Here is a 24,066-nt window from a genome sequence, read left to right as displayed (position 1 = left end):
AGTCAGATATGACTTGAATGCCACTTGTAAAATCGCCTTTTCCACCGTTTAACGTCACTGCGACCGCTATTTGACTGGCCGGCTTTTGGGCGATGTGTAAAAACAGGCGCTCACTTTTTGGCACATGGCCACTCCATGTTGTCACATAAATAATGCGTTGAAGGTTTTTTCATGGGGTGGAGAATTGCTTTCTGAAATAAATCTCTGATGTCGTCTACATTGAAAAATGCAATTAAAAGTCTGTCTCGCATAAACACTGTGATTCCTGCAGCTCAGTACGTCCCACTCTCTCTCTCTCTCTCTCTCTCTCTCTCTCTCTCTCTCTCTCTCTCTCTCTCTCTCTCTCTCTCTCTCTCTCTCTCTCTCTACTTTACACCAGAGGATTTTCCTCATGTCAGGGATGCAAACTCATGTATGGTGAAAAAGCGAGAGCGGCTCCACTGAAGCGCTGTGTGTGTCAGACAGGCAGAGATGAGGAGAGAGAGAGAGAGAAAACCCAGCAGCAGCCACACCAATTTAAATGCAAAATCCGTTCAATTCAACACTGCTTCACCTGGTCAGAACAAGTAGCCAGATTTGGCGCTAGGTGCATTTTGGAAATAAAGGCGCTAGCCTAGGGGGGTCTGGTAAGTAGCTAAATATAGAGCAGAAAGCGTTAAGTTAGCAACACTGGTCTCGTGCAAAATGTAGGATTGTTTTTCAAGATTCAAGATTCAAAATTTTTATTGTCACTCCATGGTACAAGTATCACGTGTGAAATTCTTGTGCTGTGGACTCCGTTTACAACATAGTACAAATATAACAGGGCATATGAGTGCAAAAACAACAAGAGACACAACAAGCAATAAGGCAGTATAGTGATAAGACAAGTCAGAGACAGTGGCATATTCACTGCACATAGGTGCACATGTCGTGTGCATACTTTAGACGTGCTTAAACATTTTAAATTCTGCGTATTTGACATACAGGTGCAAATAACATATTCCTTATTAAACATACAATTAAACTCTGCATTTTAAATTCGGCGTATTTGACATACAGGTGCAAATAGCATATTCCTTATTAAACATACAATTAAACGTTAGACATACGTAATGGTAGCAGCTACAGTACGGTACAGTGCGGCTACTACACTATTTGTGTATGTTAAGGAGTCTCGTGGCCTGCGGGAAGAAACTGTTCCTCAAGCGATTTGTGCGTGCTTTCGGAACCCTGTATCTTCTCCCTGAGTACTTCTCCTTTTGCAGCCTGCTTCAAACACATGCTGTGATATTTAGAGTTTGTTCATCACCAGCGAGCGACAGCACGAGCGTGTCTTTTATTCTGAATTGTCACCTCTTCTCCTCTACCCCGACCCCCCCAAAACACACAGCAGCAGCAGCAGCAGCAGCGGCCATATTTCCAGAGCTCCAGAATGTATATAGGGGCAACACTGCAGTGAATTGAAGCATTGGAACTAACCCTCACTCATTGCTTTGTACATTTCTCTTCATGTCTGCTTTGCAGAGGTGCAGAAACAATGTTCTCTGTCTTTACTAGAACTAAATATTGATATATTATTATTATTATTATTATTATTATTATTATTATTATTATTATTATTATTATTATTATTATTATTATTATAATTAATGATATATTATATATGTATCAAACATTTGTGTTTCCAGAGGTCAGCACCACAGGCAGAGAGCAGAGTCTCCAGTACCCAGCTGTCTGTCTATGAAGAGTGACTGGTCTAAAAATGATCCTCCAGACTTCAGTAATGAACCTGGGCCTTCAGACACAAGGTAAGAGGACTGTTATACTGTAAGCCTACCTGATGCAATATCATTAACTGAGGATGAAGACACAATGCTGCATGTCCTCTCTCTCTCTCTCTCTCTCTCTCTCTCTCTCTCTCTCTCTCTCTCTCTCTCTCTCTCTCTCTCTCTCTCTACTCTACACCAGAGGATTTTCCTCATGTCAGGGATGCAAACTCATGTATGAGGGCACCAGTTATTTCACTAGTTCTCTATCAAACCTGTACATTGACAAGATGACAGGAACAATGACGAAAGCAATTGACACATTGATGTGCTGAAGGAGTGAATATTGCACACACAGCAGCATTATTACTTTATAAACATAGTGCAATAAGGAGAACTGTGGAGCCCCCTATGGGTCGCCTGCTACAAAAACAATATGGTAGCTCAGTGGGCACGGCTTTACTTTTCCACCTAAACCGTGCCCCTTGATTAGTAAACCATGTGCACAGATTTGTAATATATTCTGGTTAGGGATGTAAACAGTTAACCAAAAGTCGGTTAACTGCCGTTAATAACGTAACCGGTTAAAATTAATTAACTGCAATTAACCGTTTTGCCGACTTCAATCTCTCCAGAGCTTTCACTGCGTTATACCTCCAGTCCATTCAGTCAATCCCCTCCACTCCCGTTTCAGAAAACTCCCAACAGCATGACCCGCCCTATTCTGCCTTTGATTGGCTTACTAACCTAAACTAACCAATCGTCACTCCTCATGCCTAAACCTAACCCAGAGCCGTATAATAGAAGAGTTCCGACATCTCCATTCACTCCAATGGACCAGTTTTTTTCCAGGAAGTAGAAAGTGGAACTCTTGAGTAAAAAAAGCAGCACTGTCGAGTTGCAGCAAAATAGACAGTTTGTGTTGTACTTTGAAAGGTGTTTTCATCCCTTGAATCAAATTGTACATTATCAGCTTTATTTTAGCATGCAAAAGTAGCGCGAGACCCATTCCTGGCTGTTCATTGGCTAATGAGTCTCACATTTTGGTCCTCCGCTGACGCAACTCTCTTACTAGAGGACACTAACCTAACCCAATCAAAGGAAGAGTTGGGCGGTTCTAGCAGAAGAAGGATAAGACGTGTCACCAATTAAAAGTACTTGCCACGGCTATGCTCGCACATCGATCTTATTACAAATGCGGACGTGCAACGTTAGTTTGTGGAATGCAGGGAGGCTCATACTTGCACTTTGTTTAAAAAGAAGAAGAAGAGTTTGCCTGCTACCTCCAAATGTCAATAAGTGCACACTTTGACATGTTTACCTGTTACCTGCTGCTGCTGTGATGTTCAAATAAACGTCACAGTTTAATTAACGCGCAGCGTTAATTAAGTTTCGCTCTTAAAGAGACAAAAAATAAAATATTTTTTACTTTCAATAATAAAAGTCGATCTTGATAATAAAAACTATCTATCTATCTATCTATCTATCTATCTATCTATCTATCTATCTATCTATCTATCTATCCATTCATCTGTCTGTCTGTCTGTGTGTGTGTGTGTGTGTGTGTGTGTGTGTGTGTGTGTGTGTGTGTGCGTGCGTGCGTGCGTGCGTGCGTGTGTGTGTGTGTGTGCGTTATATATCACATTTATAAAATTACAAAATGTTATGCCAGGACTCAGGAGGGCTGTGTCTTGCCTCATTCACTTCAATAGAACTGGCCCCAAATATAAATGGCTTATAAGAACATAATATCTCCTGCAATAAATGTAACCCTATATCCCAGACAGTGAATGGGATGGTTAATCAGACATTAACTAGAGAAGTAGTCTTCATTATTGAAAACAGTAAACATATGTAAACCACATATATTGGCCTAAGAACTCATGAAAGTAAGTTGGTTAACCTATGTTTATTACATGTAAAACATCTTATTGCCAGACACTGGAAACATGTTTGTGGTCCCTTTGAAGCTGTGGATCAGCTGCTTTCTTCGTGCTTAGCGATGGAAAGGCTTACATACATAATCAAACACAAAAGTCATATTTTTCATCAAATATGGGATTTGTTTATTGCGTTCTTGAAATTAAATCCTGATAACCTGACTTTGTCACATTGACATTTACTAAGTGAGACTGCACACTGTTTTTTTTCCTCTCCACTTATTTGTAGACTCAAATGATATCCAGACATATATGTAAGCAATTAAGCATGTGAATGTATGTGGATAAATATACAAATAATGTATCATTTATGTTCAATATTTATGTTTTCGTGGTTTGCAAACTACCATTACTGTTTTTATATATCACGGTGGCTCAGAGTTCATAGGAGGGGAGGGAGGGAATGATGTTACAAGTGATACAACCAATTCATTTTTGTAAGAAGATATGCCATGTTTAAAATCAAATAAAAATACATGTGATACAAAACAAATGTCAGCTCTATTGCACCGTGAAGCTTTGGCTAAAGCCCCTGACTTTTACAATCATCTTTAAATCATCTTTTGAAAGATGTGTTGAAAAGCTATTGTGTGTTAAAAGCTAGAGCTGGAGTTGTGACCCCCCATATCTTGTGACCCCCCATATCTTCAGGTGGGCAGTAGGCACTGGAGTTTGCATGTTTGCATGTTTGCATGGAGTTTGCATGTTCTCCCCGTACCCCCTAGGGGGTTCCTCCGTACATAACCCCCCACTAAAAACATGCAGAAGATCGTCATCCGACCAGTGACGACAACATCTGAAGTTGGTCCAATGAGCTGAACTTTGAGCTCTTGTGAAGTGTGAACTTGCACAACAGTGCATTATGCATCCCTGAATAAGAGTGTAAATTACTATGTCTTTTGTCATTGTGTTTTATCTGCAGACTAAGCAGCCATACGCTTTTACTTCTATCAAAGCCTTTATTTGTTGAGTGATACTAAAACACTCATATCATATTATATCAGAAGTGTTCTTTGTTTTGTGTTCACAAGTGATGTCAGTTAGATTTGGTTAGGTCAGAGCTATGGACGCCAACATCTTTCACAGCTGATTCTAGAGAATGAGATGCTCTGCGGTGATAATGTCAGACACCAGATACCATCAATAGTGGAATATATAGCTGTTTTAGACATATTTTAACACTAAAACATCGCTGAATGCAGCTTTAATTGGCGCAGGCTTCCTTGCGTCACCAGGAGGGTCTGAAAAGCCACCTAATTGGCAGCACTGCTTTAGAAAGTCACGGTCTCGTGCAGTGTTGCCAACTCTTTTCCAAGCAAAGGCACTAGATGGCGCTAAATAACGTCACATGCTAATTTGCATAATCAAATTATGCTTAAAAAACACACCTCGGCGTAGCTGTTGTAATTATTGACTGTACGGTTGTAAAGTAAACAAGTAAACCCTGTAAACAAGTACTGGGTTTACTAAACCCTATCCTGCTGCTCTCTCAGTGGAGGAAAGGGGCTGTACTGAAGCGCTGTGTGTGTGTGTGTGTGTGTGTGTGTGTGTGTGTGTGTGTGTGTGTGTGTGTGTGTGTGTGTGTGTGTGTGTGTGTGTGTGTGTGTGTGTGTGTGTGTGTGTGTGTGTGTGTGTGTGTGTGTGTGTGTGTGTGTGTGTGTCAGACAGGCAGAGATGAGGAGAGAGAGAGAAAACTCAGCAAAGGGCAAAATCCATTCAATCCAACATGTACATTGCTTCCCCTGGTCTGAACAAGTAGCCAGATTTGGCGCTAGGAGCATTTTGGAAATAAAGGCGCTAGAAGCATTTTGGAATTAAAGTAGCTAAATATAGAGCAGAAAGCGCTAAGTTAGCAACACTGGTCTCATGCAAAATGTATGATTAGAACCAGGAGGATTGTTTTTGCAGCCTGCTTCAAACACATGCTGTGATATTTAGAGTTTGTTCATCACCAGCGAGCGACAGCTCTCTCTTGCGACTTTAAAATGGGACAGCCCTTAAAGGCAGATACGTCTTCAGACTGTGGGGGGCAGCAATATGCCAAAGCTCCCGTCCAGTCTGTCAATTCAAAAGAAGAGGAAAAAAGCATCCCTACAAATATTTCCTTGATAATATAGATGTAGAAATTACGATAACCATTGTATTATCTTAGTTTAAATGTCATTTTATGGATTTCCGTTTTGGAGCCTAACACATTTGTTGTTGCTAACTATCGATAGTCAGTAGCCGTGCTGGTGCGGTCAAGCCATATTATTATTATTATATTATATTATAACATTGCTAACATTGCAACGTAGCCGAGTTAACACGGTCACCAGTTAAACCGAAACATGTTATCGGCACTGCTGGATGTTGTAACTACTGACTACCGTGTTCATGTGATAATAGTTTGCAGTTATCTCCCATGCTTTTTATCTAACGATCTATCATTAGATAAACACTGCAGTCAAGCCAGCCCTCACGTCGGAAAGCACGGTCATTCTAGCCCCCACTTGTTTTGTGGTGCGTAGCCTGGGAGATAACACTAGCCCGGTCATCTTACGAAAATGTCCGTGCAAACATTACACGTAGGCTGTATCTTGATAAAAACAACTCAACAACGACATTACCACCGAGAATTATGGCATTTCGTAACAACGTTAACAATGTTATAATATAATATAATAATAATATGGCTTGACCGCACCAGCACGGTTACTGACTATCGATAGTTAGCAACAACAATTGTTGTTAGGATTCCAAAACGGAAATCCATAAAATGACATTAAACTAAGCTAATACAATGGTTATCGTAATTTTTACATCTCTATTAACAAGGAAATACTTAACTTTGTACGGCTGCTTTTTTCCTCCTTTCGCCGCCATCTTCCATCTGAATGGATCTAGCTGATCACACGCAAGGGATTCTGGGATCGCACTCACTGCCAAGGGTGGTCCTGGAAAATCTCAAAAGTAAGGGCCATACAGCCCTTAAACTTCACCCTTAACTCAACACACTGAGAATCGGGACAGCACCAGCACTTCGCGGGAGTGCGCATTTTTGAGACTGAGGGTTAAGATTGAGGGTTAAGATAGGAATTGGGATTGGCCCTAACCGCATCCGGGGCAGATCGGAGCCGACTCTTTTGTTGTTGTTAGCTTAGCTTCTAGCTATTAGCTAAATAATTATATTTACAACCAGAATGAACCGCGATGTGACCGAAAAAGTGTCATTTACAGAGCGTGTGCAGCATGCCCCGCAGGCTCTCGTTCTAGCCTGTTTGAGTGTTTGAGGAGTGTACTCGGTGCGACAAATCTTCTGTGGGGATCCGAATGAACCCAAAAGTATTTGTGGGTAGAAAACATCATATTTTAAGCTGGAAATGAGGACCGTGGAGGACCGAAATTCTCCATCAACTAGGCCTGGGCCATATGGCAATTTTTTTTATCACGATATGTTTTCTTATATCGATCGATGTCGATATTTATCACAATATAAATTTATCAATAATGCTAATTGCACATAAAAAGCACATGAAGAATTTTAGGGGCACAATTAAAATTCAATGCAGAGCGATATAGAATGTATTCGATACGACTCTATTAATCTCTGACCGGTTACAATTAAGTTGAATTCTATTCAAAGTATTCTCATGAGAGAGGCTCAATGCAGCTCATTGGCTATTGTTGTCATTAAATGATAACCCTTTATTTAGTCATCTGTTTGTCCATACTATTCACTTATGGCTTTTTAATGTAACTTGATCCATTTGCATTTTCAGCTTATTATAATTGTCTTGGTCCAAGGCTAGGTGTTGATATGCAGCTATAGTTAGCTGCTGTTGCTTTGATAAAGGAAGCAAAGACTGTTTAAACCATAGATGTGTAATGCTATTCGGATAGCTGCTATAGATGGTGTAACAGATAGCATAATGTTAGCAAGATTGTCCAGTATGAAGATATTAACGTTAGCGCGTAAGCTAAAGTTAGCGTTAGCTAACGCGATGTAGATGCTAATTTGATACCATTCATGACAGCCAGCTACCGCTACCCATAACCAGAACTACTGTCTGCTGCAGCTTTATCTCCTGTGTACAAATCCACGGCCTGACATATTTTAATTCCATCTGTTCATGTTACTCTTGTTTTGCCGGGCCAGGCTCTAACTGGTTAGTAAGAGCCAGCCAGCCGACTGCGAGGCTCTGAGCAGAGAAAGGGATTCTTCCGCAAACGCGTGCATCACATGGTTTGTTTTCCATTGATGCCATTGGTTCCACTCAGTGTTGCCTTCAAATACCCCCCAAAAACGACACGTTATTCACAATAAGCATTGCTGTGCTAAGCTGCGGTCATGTTTCTGAGGGGTTTTGAACGCAACACTGAAAATATTTTATCGAAATTACAGCTCATAAATTTATCATCGTTATCGTGGTCGTTTTTTTCGTGAAAATTATCGAGGATCGTTTTATCGCCCAGCCCTAGAATTAACCCTCACTCATTGCTTTGTACATTTCTCTTCATGTCTGCTTTGCAGAGGTGCAGAAAGAATGTTCTCTGTCTTTACTAGAACTAATGATATATTGATATATTATAATAATTATTATTATTATTATTATAATTAATGATATATTATATATGTATCAAACATTTGTGTTTCCAGCAGAGGGCAGCACCACAGTCAGAGAGCAGAGTCTGCAGTACCCAGCTGTCTGTCTATGAAGAGTGACCGGTCTATGGGTCCTCCTCCAAACTTCAGTAAAGAACCTGGACCATCAGACACAAGGTGAGAGGACTGTTATACTGTAAGCCTACCTTATGCAATATCATTAACTGAGGATGAAGACAAAATGCTGCATGTCCTCCTCTCTCTCTCTCTCTCTCTCTCTCTCTCTTTGTCTCTGTCTCTCCCTCCTCTCTCTCTCGCCTCTCTCTCTCTCTCTCTCTCTCTCTCTCTCTCTCTCTGTCTCTCCCATTCCTGTCTCCCTCTCTCACTATCTCTGTCAATAAAGCATGAACATTCCTAGAATACATCTTTAAAATTATATTATGAAATGTATAAAATTATATTAAAAAACCCTCAAACTACATCATGTATCACTTATCGATATAACAATGAGGAAAAATATTGGAAAATGAAAACAATATGGCTTTACAGCATATGTACAATAGTGCAGCTTTTCAGAAAGTAGTCCTTGTCTTTCAATTGTCAACATTGTCAAAATGGCACAAATCTCAGCAGAGCAGAGTCTCCAGTACCCAGCTGTCTGTCTATGAAGAGTGACTGGTCTATGGGATCTGCTCCAAACTTCAGTAAAGAACCTGGACCTTCAGACACAAGGTAAGAGGACTGTTAGACTGTGAGGCTGCCTGATGGAATATCATGAACTGAGGATGAAGACACAATGCTGCATGTCCTCCTCTCTCTCTCTCCCCCCCCCCCTCTCTCTCTCTCTCTCTCTGTCTCTGTCTCTCTGTCTCTCTCTGTCTCTCCCATTCCTGTCTCCCTCTCTCACTATCTCTGTCAATAAAGCATGAACATTCCTCGAATACATATTTAAAATTATATATATGAAATGTATAAAAATATAGAAAAAACCCTTTAAACTACATGTATCATTCATTGATATAACAATGAGGAAAAATATTGTAAAATGAAAACAATATGGGTTTACAGAATATGTACAATATTGCAGCTTTTCAGAAAATAGTCCTTGTCCTTGTCTTTCAATTGTCAACATTGTCAAAATCGCACAAATCTCAGCAGAGCAGAGTCTCCAGTACCCAGCTGTCTGTCTATGAAGAGTGACTGGTCTATGGGTCCTCCTCTAAACTTCAGTAAAGAACCTGGACCTTCAGACACAAGGTAAGAGGACTGTTATACTGTAAGCCTACCTGATGCAATATCAACTGAGGATTTACTTTCCTTTACTGTTACATTACACAGAGGATTGTATTCCTGAAGCAAAACTAGTTTTGCAGCAAAAGACCTGAGAAGTTGCGTTTTGGAATTTATACTATTCACACATCTGTGTGCTGAACTGATTTCACTATAAAGATTTACTGATCTGCAGTGGACATCTTAACATGCAGTTTAGTGGTGGAGAGTGTTCCAGCTGGTTGTCTTTGAATTAGTTTCTCTCATGTATGATTAGAATTTTAATTTGGCATCGTTATAGTGTAGGGTTTTATCATTATGCCTCCGAGCTGGAGGCTGAACTGATTCGATTTTGGTGGGCAAAGGTCAAAGTTCAAGGTCACTGTGACCTCACAAATGCCATTTCCTAGCTCGTTAACACGATATCTCAGGAACGCCTTGACAATTTCGTTACATTTGGCTCAAACGTCCACTTGGACTCAAGGATGAACTGATTACATTTTGGTGGTCAAAGGTCAAGGTCACTGTGACCTCACACGCCATTTTCAAGCTCGTTAGCGTGACATCTCAAGAACGCCTTGACTGAATTTCGTCACATTTGGCTAAAACTTCCATTTGGACTCAAGGATGAACTGATTAGATTTTGGTGGTCAAACGAACATCACCTGGACGACTGTTCCATCACACGATAGCCCTGTAAATGACAGCCTTCTTCATGTAGTTGGACTTTGGTCAGGTTAAAGTCATCTGTCCACCACTTGCCCCTCTGGTGGAGTGTGTATGAATATTTGAACTATAAATTATGGATCGTGAAAATTATATTTCCCCCTGACTGTCAACGAATGCTCATTATTCGATCATTAACTGAAGTAACCGACAAGATTAAAATGTAGTTATAGTCTAATGCATTCCCCAGGCTGGCGAAGTTGGCGTAACACTTATTCACGTTGCCCATGCGGTACGGAGTGTTTCAGCAGATGACATCCAGGCTGCAGGGCACACTGATGATGTAGGCTACAGTATATGTGTGTCTGTCAGCACATGTGGAGGAGGAGCAGCAGGCCAGATGTCTCCTCGCCTGTAAAGACCTTAGTCTGAAATAAACTAGTTGTGGTGCCATTGTGTGCGACTGCAGGGGTAAACAAAACACAGCACAACAAACCACTCCGTGCACTGTGTTTTGTGTGCAATGGAAGCGCTCTCAACATGATTTCAAAGCGTTCACACACGTCCTGTGTGAACGCCGCCTTAATCTGCATACAGTGCTTTTCTCCTGCATTCATTCAGCCCCTCCCCTCCCCTCTCAGTGTGTTCACAATAACAACACTGAGAAACAATATCTAGGAATAATATGGATAGGTTATGATGCAGTGATTTAAGCCCATTTGAGCCCTATTGGGTTGTATGTGGCCCGTGAACTAAAATGAGTTTGACACCCCTGATCTAGATAGTTTGACGAATCGTGTCCTTTAATTTACAATTTAAACACAAGGTTTTTAGTGGAAACTACATGATGATAGCAGTCATCAGTTATCATGAATTGTGTTCATCCCCACAGAGCGAGGAAGAGGAGTCCAGGTGATCTGAAGCAGCAGCTGTCCTGCTGTGCATTGTGTCATTGGGTCCTGAGGGATCCAGTCTCTACCAGCTGTGGACACAGGTTCTGCAGACAGTGCATCACCTCATACTGGGCCCAGTCCGGTTCATCAGGAGACTCCACATGTCCCCAGTGTAGAAAAAGGTCCAAAACAAGATCTGGACTGCAGACACACAGTCAAACCAGCATTGCACAATGTAAGATTGTCTACTGTTCTCACCATTTCTAAAACCAGCAAACAACAGCATGTTTTGTTAAACACTTGTTTACTCTTTCTTCTCTTCCAGTGGACAGTGTTTGGCAGGAGGTTTTAGATGAGCATAAGATCATTATGATAATGAGATGTGAATTTGTGACAGAAGGAACAGAAGGAACAGCTGAAGCAGGAATTGGAACTCCCCTCAATAGGATCTACACTGCACTCTACATCACAGTGGGACAGAGTGAAGAGGTTAATACCCAACATGAGGTGTGGCAGCTGGAGAGAGCATCCAAGATGGAGACTCTCCATGACACTCAGATCAAGTGCCATGACATCTTTAAACCCTTACCTGACCAAGAGACACACATCAGAGTAGTTCTGACGCAGGGCGTGGCCGGCATTGGAAAAACCTTCTCAGTGCAGAAGTTCACTCTGGACTGGGCAGAGGCCCGGGAAAATCTAGACGTCACTCTTGTGATTCCGCTTTCGTTCCGGGAGCTGAACTTGATCAGAGATGAGCGGTACAGTCTTCTCATGCTGCTCCATGTTTTCCATCCAACCTTACAGAGGGTCACAGCAGAGAAGCTCTCTGTCTGTAAAGTTGTGTTCATCTTTGATGGCCTGGATGAAAGCAGACTTCCATTGGATTTCCACAACAATGAGGTGGTGTCTGATGTCACACAGGTATCATCAGTAGATGTGCTGTTGACAAACCTCATCAAGGGGAATCTGCTTCCCTTGGCTCTCCTCTGGATAACTTCCAGACCTGCAGCAGCCAATCAGATCCATCCTACATGTGTTGACAGGGTGACAGAAGTACGAGGGTTCACTGATCTCCAGAAGGAGGAGTACTTCAGGAGGAGATCCACTGATGAGGAGCTGCCCAGCAGAATCATCTCACACATAAAGGCATCCAGGACCCTCCACATCATGTGCCACATCCCAGTCTTCTGTTGGATCACTGCCACAGTTCTGGAGCACATGTTGACTACAGACCAGAGAGGAGAGCTGCCCAAGACCCTGACTGAGATGTACTCACACTTCCTGCTGGTTCAGACAGAGAGGAAGAAGCAGAAGTATGATGAGAGCCATGAGATGAGTCAACAGCAGCTGATGGAGACTGAAAGGGAAGTTCTTCTCAAGCTGGGGAAGCTGGCGTTTGATCATCTGGAGACAGGCAACCTCCTGTTCTACCAAGAAGAGCTGGAGGAGTGTGGTCTTGATGTCAGAGAGGCCTCCGTGTTCTCAGGTGTGTGCACAGAGATCTTCAAAAGAGAGTGTGTGCTCTTCCAGAAGACGGTCTACTGCTTTGTTCATCTGAGCATTCAGGAGTTTCTTGCTGCAGTCTACATGTTCCACTGTTACACAAACAGCGATAAGATAAATGTACTGGACAAATTCCTGGGAAAATACTCCCTGGATGTCTTCCTGAAGAAAGCCTTGGTCAAAGCCCTGAAGAGTAAAAATGGCCACCTGGACCTTTTTGTCCGCTTCCTTCATGGGCTCTCACTGGAGTCCAACCAGAGTCTCTTAGGAGGCCTGCTGGGTGAGACAGAGAGCAGTCCAGACAGCATCCAGACAGCCATCAGCCAGCTGAAGAAGATTAGCTATTCCGATATATCTCCTGACAGAAGCATCAACATCTTCCACTGTTTGATGGAGATGAACGACCACTCAATACATCAGGAGATCCAAAAGTTCCTGAAGTCAGAGAACAGATCAGAGAGTAAACTCTCTGAGATCCACTGCTCAGCTCTGGCCTACATGCTGATGATGTCAGAGGAGGTTCTGGATGTGTTGGACCTGAAGGCGTACAACACATCAATCGAGGGACGAATCAGACTGATCCCAGCTGTGAGGAACTGCAGGAAGGCTCGGTTAGTACGGGAGTGAATATTAACATTATCTACAGTGTAGTTATATTCACACCTGATGCCATAAGAACTACAATAAAGATACAGTATGTAGTTGCTTCAACATAACGCAGTATAAAAGTGCTGTTCTACATAGCAGTGGTATACAGTGTTGGGCGTAACACATTACAAAGTAATGTGCTACTGTAATCATGTTACTTTTTCTTGTAACAGAGTAAAAGTAAGGCATTACTGTTACTGTAGTGTTGGACAATCTTGACCTAAATTTGTCATCCTATCGTCACCCGTTGAGATCGCCGGATGCGCGATGCGGGGTGGCAGTCGGACTGTGTGTGTGTGTGTGTGTGTGTGTGTGTGTGTGTGTGTGTGTGTGTGTGTGTGTGACAGCAGTGGCTGCCTGGTGGGCAGAGGTTCTCGGTGCGACAATATCACTGCATCATGTTCACATTAACATTATTAGTATCTTATCTTTAATCACATACATAACATTACTCTTATGGAGCTGAGCACAGAGTAAAGTTCTGGTGAGCAGGTCAGGTGACATGTGGAGAACGAGAGAGAGAAAAAGAAAAGAGATGAGATGAGACACAGATCAAAGGACAAGCAACAGCAAACAGGTTGATTAAAGATTTTAATAACGAGGCTCATTGTGGACATCAGAAACATGTTTAAATGTACAATAGTAGCATTTATTCACTGTGTTCACATAACTCTGCCCACCAGGCAGCCACTGCTGTCACACACACACACACACACACACACACACACACACACACACACACACACACACACACACACACACACACACACACACACACACACACACACACGAGGGGGGGTTGAGGGATAATTCAATTAAGCAATAGTTCACGACAGTATATGCTTATTATAGCACACCTAAAGGTGGTGTTTCATCACAGTTACCAGTCAGACCAGTCAACAGATCAGCCGTTACTTGTGTTTCATTCTTTAACCTCTTTATTGGTGCAAATGTCTATGAAAGATTCACGTCTTCAAATCATGTTGGAAATATTGGAATGAGAGTAGAGCTCACATGAACGAGCCAACAAAGTGGGAAATACATCCAGGAGAGTCTGAATTTAATGTTATAGCTCAAAACCTTCACAAATATTTTGGGCTCTATCGTTGCAGCGGCGCAGTTTCTAGGCCGAGCGCCAGCCGCAGCGCAAAGCAGTGGGCGTGGAAAGGCGCACTTGATATCTTGGTATCGGCGCTAAACTCAGCCTCAACCATTATAACCACGCCTTTTAAGCGTAAAATTATGCATTGTCCGCTCATTGGAGAATTGCAGGGAAGAGACACACGCTTGCCTTTTAAGCTCCAATTCCTGGACAAATCCGGTAAAACCAGACAAAGCCAAGGGCTCCGCCGCCCCCCCCTCCCTTCATCCGGTCTGTCTATCTCCATATATAGGCTATTATTCCATATTATTATGCTTCTCAAACCAATCTAACTACAGTTTCAATACTGCAAGCATGTAAATACGCTACACTATAGCAAGATCAAAGTGAAAATAATGTTCTAAAGGCATCAGCTACAAAAATATAGCCTATCCCTATATGATGAGATTAATTTTATATTGGTGAAAGTTTGTTCAGAACGATATCGTTTTCTCTCCCCTGCTGCAGGTAGAATGATGCACATAAATATACCCTACATTATGTAAAGTCATTGCATAAATGTGTTTTTATTGTAAAACTAAATGTGAAGTTGGGCCGGACATCACAGTATAGCACATGCGCGTTCTGAAGCGCGTTCCGCTGACACTTATCTAAATGACGTTAAATCGACAAAGGATATATATAGGCCCAGGAGGACATATATGTTTCACTTAGGGTGGTGTTTTAATTTCGATGATTTATTTGGTCCAATATTGAAATGTTCTACAATTGCAGGCTGTGTTACCATTACACATTATTTTAGATCGACCTTTTATATCTATTTCGCCTCATTTGGTTGCTATTTAGTAGCGAAATTTAGTACCCAATTGCATGCTGGGGCATTCACAGGCAGTCAGAGAGAGACAGTCGTATTGTGCCTGTCAGACTGCCTGCAGCCTCAAAGCGGTACGGACGGAGTTGTTTTACCCAGGCTGGAAGCGTTGTCACACAGGCTTGTGACAGTAACTCAACGCGGAAGGATTTATTTCACAATAAACTGGTAAACGCACACCAATGCCTGCTCCTGTCAGTAGGAGAGAGGGAGAGAGTGACACAGAGAAGGGTGACAGAGGACTGAATAGGCCTGCTTTTCAAAAGCGCAAAGCGCTAAAAGTAGGCCAGGTCGGAAGATGGCTGGAAGATACGAGTACGCCGGTATTTAGCGCCGACACGCCCACTTTGGCGCATTCAGGGACTCCGCCACGCCCATTCGGCCTAAAGCGCATTTGGCAGCCTAAAGCCTATTGCTATTTTCCCGAAACAGGCGCAAGGCACGTTTTTTTGCGTTTAAGGCCCGTTTTAGCGCCGAAGGCCTGTGGGAGAATAGGGCCCTTTGTGTCTGTCATTATTGCCAGACCCAGGGGGTCGGCCTACAGGAGGCTTTGTCGGTCTGTCGGTCGGTCTGTCCCTCTTTTCCTCCCCAGCCATTCAGGAACGCTTCAGCTTTCAACCACCAAGGGCAACAGAGCAGGTCTGGACTTGCTACCATTTGACTGTGACCTCTCGAACGCCATTTTCAAGCTTGTTAACGTGATATCTCAGGAATGCCGTGACGGAATTTAATCAAACTTGTCTCAAACATCGACTTGGACTCAAGGATGAACTGATTAGATTTTGCTGGTCAAAGGTCAAAGGTCAAGGTCCCTGTGACCTCTCAAACGCCATTTTCCAGCTTGTTAACGCGATATCTCACGAATGCCTTGACGGAATTTCATCAAATTTGCCTCAAACATCGCCTTAGACTCAAGGATGATCTGATTAGATTTTGGTGGTCAAAGGTCAAGGTGAGCTCTCGAACGCCATTTTCAAGCTTGTTAACGCGATATCTCAGGAATGCCTTGACAGAATTTAATCAAACTTGTCTCAAACATCGACTTGGACTCAAGGATGAACTGATTACATTTTGGTGGTCAAAGTTCAAGGTCACTGTGACCTCTCACACACCCAATTTCCAAGCTCTGTAACGCAACATCACAGGAGCGCCTTGACGGAATTTCTTCCAATTTGCCTAAATGGCGATTTGGACTCAAGAATGAACTAATGGCGGAGGCATACGTCCGCGTTGCGGTCGTTCTAGTTGAAACTTCAAATTCTATAATGCAAATTATTGTCATTATTATCATTAGTACTAATACTACTGGTGGTGGTAGTATTAGTATGCTGTGTATGTTTTGATTGGTATGCTTAATCTCATCTCTGCTTATAATAACTAATCTTACATTAAATCTGTGATCACAGACTTTCTGGCTGTGGACTCTCAGAGACTCACTGTGAAGTCCTGGCCTCAGCTCTGAAGTCCAACCCCTCCCATCTGAGAGAGCTGGACCTGAGTGAGAACAAGATGTCAGATTCAGCAGTGAAGCTGCTGTCTGCTGGACTTGAGAGTCCACACTGTCGACTGGAGACTCTCAAGTAAGATCAGTTTATGTCTGTTGATTTGACACATTTCTCCAAACTAAGGTCTGTGCTCTCAAAACAGGTCAGTATCTCTGACTCTGTAAAGGTTGAACCTGCAAGTTTCACATCTCAGATGCTGATAAAAAAAAATAAGTCATACACAGCAATTGACCTCAAGCCTCATGCTTTGACATCTTCAGCTGGTTCAGAATAGAGCAACAGCAACTATGATTTGAACCAGTAGTCAGGTAACGTCATGATATCCACAATTTGTCATCCCTCTACTGGTTATCAGTTAATTCATGTTACAATTTTACTGAGCACATTTAAAGTAGTTTTGTCCTGAATTACACTGTAGACCTCATACAGTAGTTCTTAATGAGTTGTGAGCAAGCTGAGATGTTTGGATCTGTCTGACTTTCCTTGTCTAGACTCAAGGGCTCCATCAGGCCATTAGGGCTCTTAAGGCTAAATTATGCTCACCCTGCCGTGAAGGGCGCGGGGGTGGAGCGAGGGCCGGGCGCGTCAAATGACGTAAATTTGTTGGCCGTGGTTATTCGCTACCTCTGTCGGGCGCTCGCCTTGTGCCTGATTTTTTTTCTCACAGCGCGAGCAACGCACGGCTTCTCTCCAAACATGGCCGCTTTCAAGCCACTGAACCCTGAACACTGAGCTGTGTTTTCGCCACATTTCTTGACCCATGTGGTAGGCTATAAACTTATATTTGCAACTGTTCGTTTTTAGTCATTTCACCAAGTAAATGTGTTGTGTTGAGAGCATTATTGAGAGAGATTAAAAGCAGCACAGAGTAGGCAATCAGGGCTGAGAAGTAAAACGGCTTTCAGTAAAAACAAGTTTGGTGATTCCTTCATGTGCTGATGTGCGGTCGTTTGAGAGTGAAAGCGCACTCAGTACTGCACATAATAGCGTTTCATTGCGACTTTTCACGGGCTGTTCTCCATTGTACAATACATGCTGATCACTTTCTGAGTATAATGGCATCAGCCCCAGCGCGGGGTCTGCACGGTGACTCGTGGGGCCCCACCCCCACGGAGCTTGCTGGAGTATAAGAGCACCTTTAGACTGTCTGGAAAAGCTTCCCGAGGGACTTAGGCTTAGGATTCAGTATCATCTTCTGTCTAAGGTGGCTTTGGTGTGAAGTTCACCATCATCACTCCCTGCTGTCTTTGGCTAGCTAGGTCTACACTGCAGGGAGTGACAGGATCAGAGCCTGGACACCATACTGAACTCTGTATCTATATTTTCATTCTCAATCAACTGTTACGTGAGTTGTGTGACTGAAATGATAAAAGAATAAAATGTCCTTATCTTTTCATATCCATTAAGGCTGAGTGACTGTAAGCTGTCAGAGAGAAGCTGTGAAGCTCTGGCCTCAGTTCTCAGCTCCCAGTCCTCCAGTCTGAGACTGCTGGACCTGAGTAAGAATGACTTAGAGGACTCTGGAGTGAAACTGCTCTATGCTGCCATGGAGAGTCCACACTGCAGACTGGAAACTCTCAGGTCAGTATTACTGATACAACTGTTCAACAGACCAACATTTAAATTCTGTTGCACATCAATGTCAGTGAAGATAACTGACCTCTGTAGGAGTGTCCTGTTGTGTTTCCAAAGCAGCTGAGATACCAACATCACAATCATGACTGAGCCTCAGACACCACTTAGCCAATTTGAACTAAGATTAGTTTCTATCCTCTGAGAGAATATTTCATGATCTCCTCTCCTTACTGCCTCTGTTGTTGAAACCTAAAGTAAAGAACTTGTCACTTTGATGTAACAATATCACATTTCTCAGTACAGTACAGGATGATATCTACAGAAATATCACAGTATATGGTATTTCACTATATTCTTATTTTCCCCCCTTTAATTAAATGTATGTGGCATTGGTGGCACACACACCACACACACACACACACACACACACACACACACACACACACACACACACACACACACACACACACACACACACACACAGGAAGAGAGCAAGACAGAAAATAAACAGCTGAAGTTGATAAAACATATTTTTTAATACTTACCGTATTGGTCCGAATATAAGACGCACCCCCCTGGAAATACCTCTGAAAAAGGGGGCGTGAATGTGAATGACTCAGATGTGTGTGTGTGTGTGTGTGTGTGTGTGTGTGTGTGTGTGTGTGTGTGTGTGTGTGTGTGTGTGTGTGTGTGTGTGTGTGTGTGTGTGTGTGTGTGTGTGTGTGTGTGTGTGTGTCTTAAACTGACAACTGGACAGAGTCCTTGTATTTAGGAATTGGCCTACTGACATGACCTGAAAGTGTCCTGTATAAATGTCCTGTCATGTTTGAGGATAAGTCAGGTCCAGGAGCTTCACACTTGGGTTGTCCAGTGTCCAAAAGTCCTCACCTTTCACTTGTGACAGTGTTGTTCTGTTTTGAGTTAAGTCCAGTATCCGGGTGGTCAGTGTCACTTGGGTGGAGCTGTGCTGGGGAGGGCTCGGCTACAGGCACAATGTGTCGGCCATTCCTCCTGTAGAGCTTTCTAGTGGATGAGGTAACATCTGGGCTCTACGTGAACCTCCTTCACCATCCCTGTCTGGTTGTAACCTTGTGGGATCTGCAACCTGACAACCTGTCCTTCCATCAGAGGTTGAGGTGGTCTGCTGGATTTCTCATCATACAGCTATTGTGACAGTCTCTTATTGAGAAGCTGGGCTTTCACCTGCTGTGGCACCTCACTGATAGCAGGCATTCAGGATAGATACATGAAGAATAGAGTATTAGAGTAGAATATTAATATAACATTATTCAAGATACTGTATGCATATATACAGTATGTTCACCAGAGGGCGCTCTGCAGCTGCTGAACTCACACGCTTCAAATGCAAATGCAGTGTTGCATTTAAGTGGTAGGCTGTCATAGATAGCTAGGTCACTACCTAGGCCACTACCTAGGTAAGCTGGCACACCACACATAACATAGGCGGTTCTACTGTTCTGTATGGTTCTGGAGAATATTGGCCGATATATCGATATCTGCATTTTTTTACTCCCCAATATCGGTATGGGTTAGCCAAAAATCCAGTATGGGTCAGGCTCTACAATAGATACTATATTCCCTCGATGGACAATGGTGCCTACTAGGAGAATGGCCACACAGAGGCTGGTGCCCAGTCCACACATGGAGGTTCCACATAATGTTACAATTACTTTTTTTTTTTTTTTTTTTTTCCCCCGTCTAGGTGTCAAGTGTACTTATCTGTTCTTAATGTTGTTGTTGTTGTTGTTGTTGTTTTTCTTAAATGTTTTTTAATTATTTACATCTGATTTTAATGCACTGTCAGCTGAAGCACTCTTAATTTCGTTGTATGGGGAACTGTGCAATGACAATAAAGGCTATTCTATTCTATTCTACCTAGCTTGATCCTAAGATGCTAGCTTGTATTTGTGCTATCAGTGAGGCCACATGGTGGACATGACTAGCTGGTGTCTGGCTCTGTGTCTAAGGTGGCTTTGACGTGAAGTTCACCATCATCACTCCCTGCTGTCTTTGGCTAGCTAGGTGTACACTGCAGGGAGTGACAGGATCAGAGCCTAGACACCATACTGAACTCTGTATCTATATTTTCATTCTCAATCATCTGTTGCGTGAGTTGTGTGACTGAAATGCTAAAATAATAAAATGTCCTTATCTTTTCATATCCATTAAGGCTGAGTGACTGTAAGCTGTCAGAGAGAAGCTGTGAAGCTCTGGCCTCAGTTCTCAGCTCCCAGTCCTCCAGTCTGAGACTGCTGGACCTGACTAAGAATGACTTAGAGGACTCTGGAGTGAAACTGCTCTATGCTGCCATGGAGAGTCCACACTGCAGACTGGAAACTCTCAGGTCAGTATTACTGATACAACTGTTCAACAGACCACCATTTAAATTCTGTTGCACATCAATGTCAGTGAAGATAACTGACCTCTGTAGGAGTGTCCTGTTGTGTTTCCAAAGCAGCTGAGATACCAACATCACAATCATGACTGAGCCTCAGACACCACTTAGCCAATTTGAACTAAGATTAGTTTCTATCCTCTGAGAGAATATTTCATGATCTCCTCTCCTTACTGCCTCTGTTGTTGAAACCTAAAGTAAAGAACTTGTCACTTTGATGTAACAATATCACATTTCTCAGTACAGTACAGGATGATATCTACAGAAATAGTTATGATATTTCACTATATTCTTATTTCCCCCCCTTTAATTAAATATATGTGTCATTGGTGGAGTGCTATTTGTGTCCAGGTTTTTCTGTATACTTTTCACCTCCTATTGTTATTCTTACATGCTTTGGCAATATTGCTTGCTTGTGAACTGCCCGGCATGCCACACACACATACACACGCACGCACGCACGCACGCACGCACGCACACACACACACACACACACACGCACGCACGCACGCACGCACGCACATGAGACACACAAGAGAGCAAGTTGATCATTTCTAATCTCTTAATATTTACCGTATTGGTATAAGACGTCCCCCCTGGAAATACCTCTGAAAAAGGGGCGTGAATGTGAATGAATGAGGTGTGTGTGTGTGTGTGTGTGTGTGTGTGTGTGTGTGTGGGGGGGGGGGGGGTGCGCGTGCGTGTGTGGGGGGGTGGGTGGTGTGTGTATGTCGGTGGTGTGTGTGCGTGTGTGTGTGTGAGGGGTGTGGGTGGTGTGTGTGCGTGTGCGTGCGTGCATGTGTGGGGGGGTGGGGTGTTGTGTGTGTGCATGTGTGTGTGTGGGGGGGGGTGGGTTGTTTGTGTGTGTGTGGTGTGTGTGGGGGGGGGGGAGTGGGTGTGTGTGTGTTTTGGTGGTGTGTGTGCATGCGTGTCGGGGGGTGGGTGGGTTGTGTGTGTGTGTGTGGGGGGGGGGGTGCATGTGTTGGGGGGGTGGGTGGTGTGTGTGTGCGGTGCGTGTGTGGGGGGTGTGTGGTGTGTGTGTGTGAGGGGGGGTTGTGTGTGTGGTGTGGTGGGGGGGGGGGTGTGTGTGGGGGAGATGGGTGGTGTGTGTGTGCATGCGTGCATGTGTGGGGGGGTGGGTGTTTTGTGTGTGTGTGTGGGGGGGGGGGGGGTTGTGTGTGTGTGTGTGGGGGGGGGGGGTGTCGGGGGGAGGGTGGGTGGTGTGTGTGTTGGTGGTGTGTGTGCATGCGTGTGGGGGGTGGGTGGGTTGTGTATGTGTGTGTGTGTGTGTGTTGCATGTGTGGGGGGGTGGGTGTGTGTGTGTGGCGTGCGTGTGTGGGGGGGTGTGGTGGTGTGTGTGTGTGGGTGGTGTGTGTGTGCATGTGTGTGTGTGTGGGGGGGGGGGGTGTGTTGGTGGTGTGTGTGCATGCGTGTCGGGGGTGGGTGGGTTGTGTGTGTGTGTGTGGGGGGGGGGGTGCATGTGTGGGGGGGTGGGTGGTGTGTGTGTGCGTGCGTGTGTGGGGGGTGTGTGGTGTGTGTGTGTGAGGGGGGGTTGTGTGTGTGTGTGTGGTGGGGGGGGGGTGTGTGTGGGGGAGATGGGTGGTGTGTGTGTGCATGCGTGCATGTGTGGGGGGTGGGTGTTTGTGTGTGTGTGTGTGGGGGGGGGGGGTTGTGTGTGTGGTGTGGGGGGGGGGGGGGGTGTCGGGGGAGGTGGGGGTGGTGTGTGTGTTGGTGGTGTGTGTGCATGCGTGTGGGGGGGGTGGGTGGGTTGTGTATGTGTGTGTGTGTGTGTGTTGCATGTGTGGGGGGGTGGGTGTGTGTGTGTGCGTGCGTGTGTGGGGGGGTGGGTGGTGTGTGTGTGTGGGTGGTGTGTGTGTGCATGTGTGTGTGTGTGGGGGGGGGGGGTGTGTTGGTGGTGTGTGTGCATGCGTGTGGGGGGGTGGGTGGTGTGTGTGCATGCGTGTCGGGGGGTGGGTGGGTTGTGTGTGTGTGTGTGGGGGGGGGGGTGCATGTGTGGGGGGGTGGGTGGTGTGTGTGTGCGTGCGTGTGTGGGGGGTGTGTGGTGTGTGTGTGTGAGGGGGGGTTGTGTGTGTGTGTGTGGTGGGGGGGGGGTGTGTGTGGGGGAGATGGGTGGTGTGTGTGTGCATGCGTGCATGTGTGGGGGGGTGGGTGTTTTGTGTGTGTGTGTGTGGGGGGGGGGGTTGTGTGTGTGTGTGTGTGGGGGGGGGGGGTGTCGGGGGGAGGTGGGTGGTGTGTGTGTTGGTGGTTTGTGTTGTGCATGCGTGTGGGGTGTGGGTGGGTTGTGTATGTGTGTGTGTGTGTGTGTTGCATGTGTGGGGGGGTGGGTGTGTGTGTGTGCGTGCGTGTGTGGGGGGGTGGGTGGTGTGTGTGTGTGGGTGGTGTGTGTGTGCATGTGTGTGTGTGTGGGGGGGGGGGGGTGTGTTGGTGGTGTGTGTGCATGCGTGTCGGGGGGTGGGTGGGTTGTGTGTGTGTGTGTGGGGGGGGGGGGGGTGCATGTGTGGGGGGGTGGGTGGTGTGTGTGTGCGTGCGTGTGTGGGGGGTGTGTGGTGTGTGTGTGTGAGGGGGGGTTGTGTGTGTGTGTGTGGTGGGGGGGGGGTGTGTGTGGGGGAGATGGGTGGTGTGTGTGTGCATGCGTGCATGTGTGGGGGGGTGGGTGTTTGTGTGTGTGTGTGTGGGGGGGGGGGGTTGTGTGTGTGTGTGTGGGGGGGGGGGGGTGTCGGGGGGAGGTGGGTGGTGTGTGTGTTGGTGGTGTGTGTGCATGCGTGTGGGGGGTGGGTGGGTTGTGTATGTGTGTGTGTGTGTGTGTTGCATGTGTGGGGGGTGGGTGTGTGTGTGTGCGTGCGTGTGTGGGGGGGTGGGTGGTGTGTGTGTGTGGGTGGTGTGTGTGTGCATGTGTGTGTGTGTGGGGGGGGGGGGTGTGTTGGTGGTGTGTGTGCATGCGTGTGGGGGGGTGGGTGGTGTGTGTGTGTGTGGGGGGGTGGGTGGTGTGTGTATGTCGGTGGTGTGTGTGCGTGTGTGTGTGTGAGGGGGTTGGTGGGTGTGTGCATGTGTGTGTGTGTGGGGGGGTGGGTTGTTTGTGTGTGTGTGTGTGTGTGTGGGGGGGGGGTGTGTGTGGGTGGTGTGTGTTTGGTGGTGTGTGTGCATGCGTGTCGGGGGGTGGGGTGGGTTGTGTGTGTGGGGTGGGGGGGGTGGGGGGGTAGGGTTGGGTACCGTTCACATTTGAATCGATCGGTACGGTACCAAAAACGGTACCTTTTTCGATACTTTTTTGAGTAAAAAAAAAAAAAAAAAAAAAAAAAATTGCAAACAACAAAAATGTAC

At 44.9% G+C, this 24,066-nt stretch overlaps 2 protein-coding genes and 1 pseudogene across 3 annotated transcripts in view; 2 read left to right on the top strand and 1 right to left on the bottom strand.

Moving 5' to 3' along the window:
• LOC310791316 (tubulin polymerization-promoting protein family member 3-like) overlaps window positions 1–24,066 on the bottom strand; it is a gene marked incomplete at its 3' end in the record, with an annotated part of 516,176 nt that overhangs the window by 31,498 nt on the left and 460,612 nt on the right. The window lies entirely within an intron of this gene.
• Window positions 1–24,066, top strand: part of LOC310791506 (uncharacterized protein) — a gene marked incomplete at its 3' end in the record, with an annotated part of 56,998 nt that overhangs the window by 1,137 nt on the left and 31,795 nt on the right. The gene's annotated exons all lie outside the window — the stretch shown is intronic.
• LOC310791099 (protein NLRC3-like) overlaps window positions 8,187–24,066 on the top strand; it is a 20,285-nt pseudogene continuing 4,405 nt past the window's right edge. Inside the window, exons 1-8 of the transcript in view lie at window positions 8,187–8,203; window positions 8,328–8,450; window positions 9,432–9,530; window positions 11,101–11,336; window positions 11,427–13,218; window positions 16,635–16,808; window positions 18,141–18,314; window positions 20,500–20,673. The product of the transcript in view is annotated as a protein NLRC3-like (transcript). The remainder of the gene's footprint in view (window positions 8,204–8,327; window positions 8,451–9,431; window positions 9,531–11,100; window positions 11,337–11,426; window positions 13,219–16,634; window positions 16,809–18,140; window positions 18,315–20,499; window positions 20,674–24,066) is intronic.

Source organism: Poromitra crassiceps (genome assembly GCF_964638095.1).
Source record: "Poromitra crassiceps genome assembly, chromosome: 16".
Taxonomy (NCBI): Eukaryota; Metazoa; Chordata; class Actinopteri; order Beryciformes; family Melamphaidae; genus Poromitra; species Poromitra crassiceps.
The sequence above is the reverse complement of the archived record's forward strand: the minus strand, read 5'-3'. Positions and strand labels throughout refer to the sequence as shown.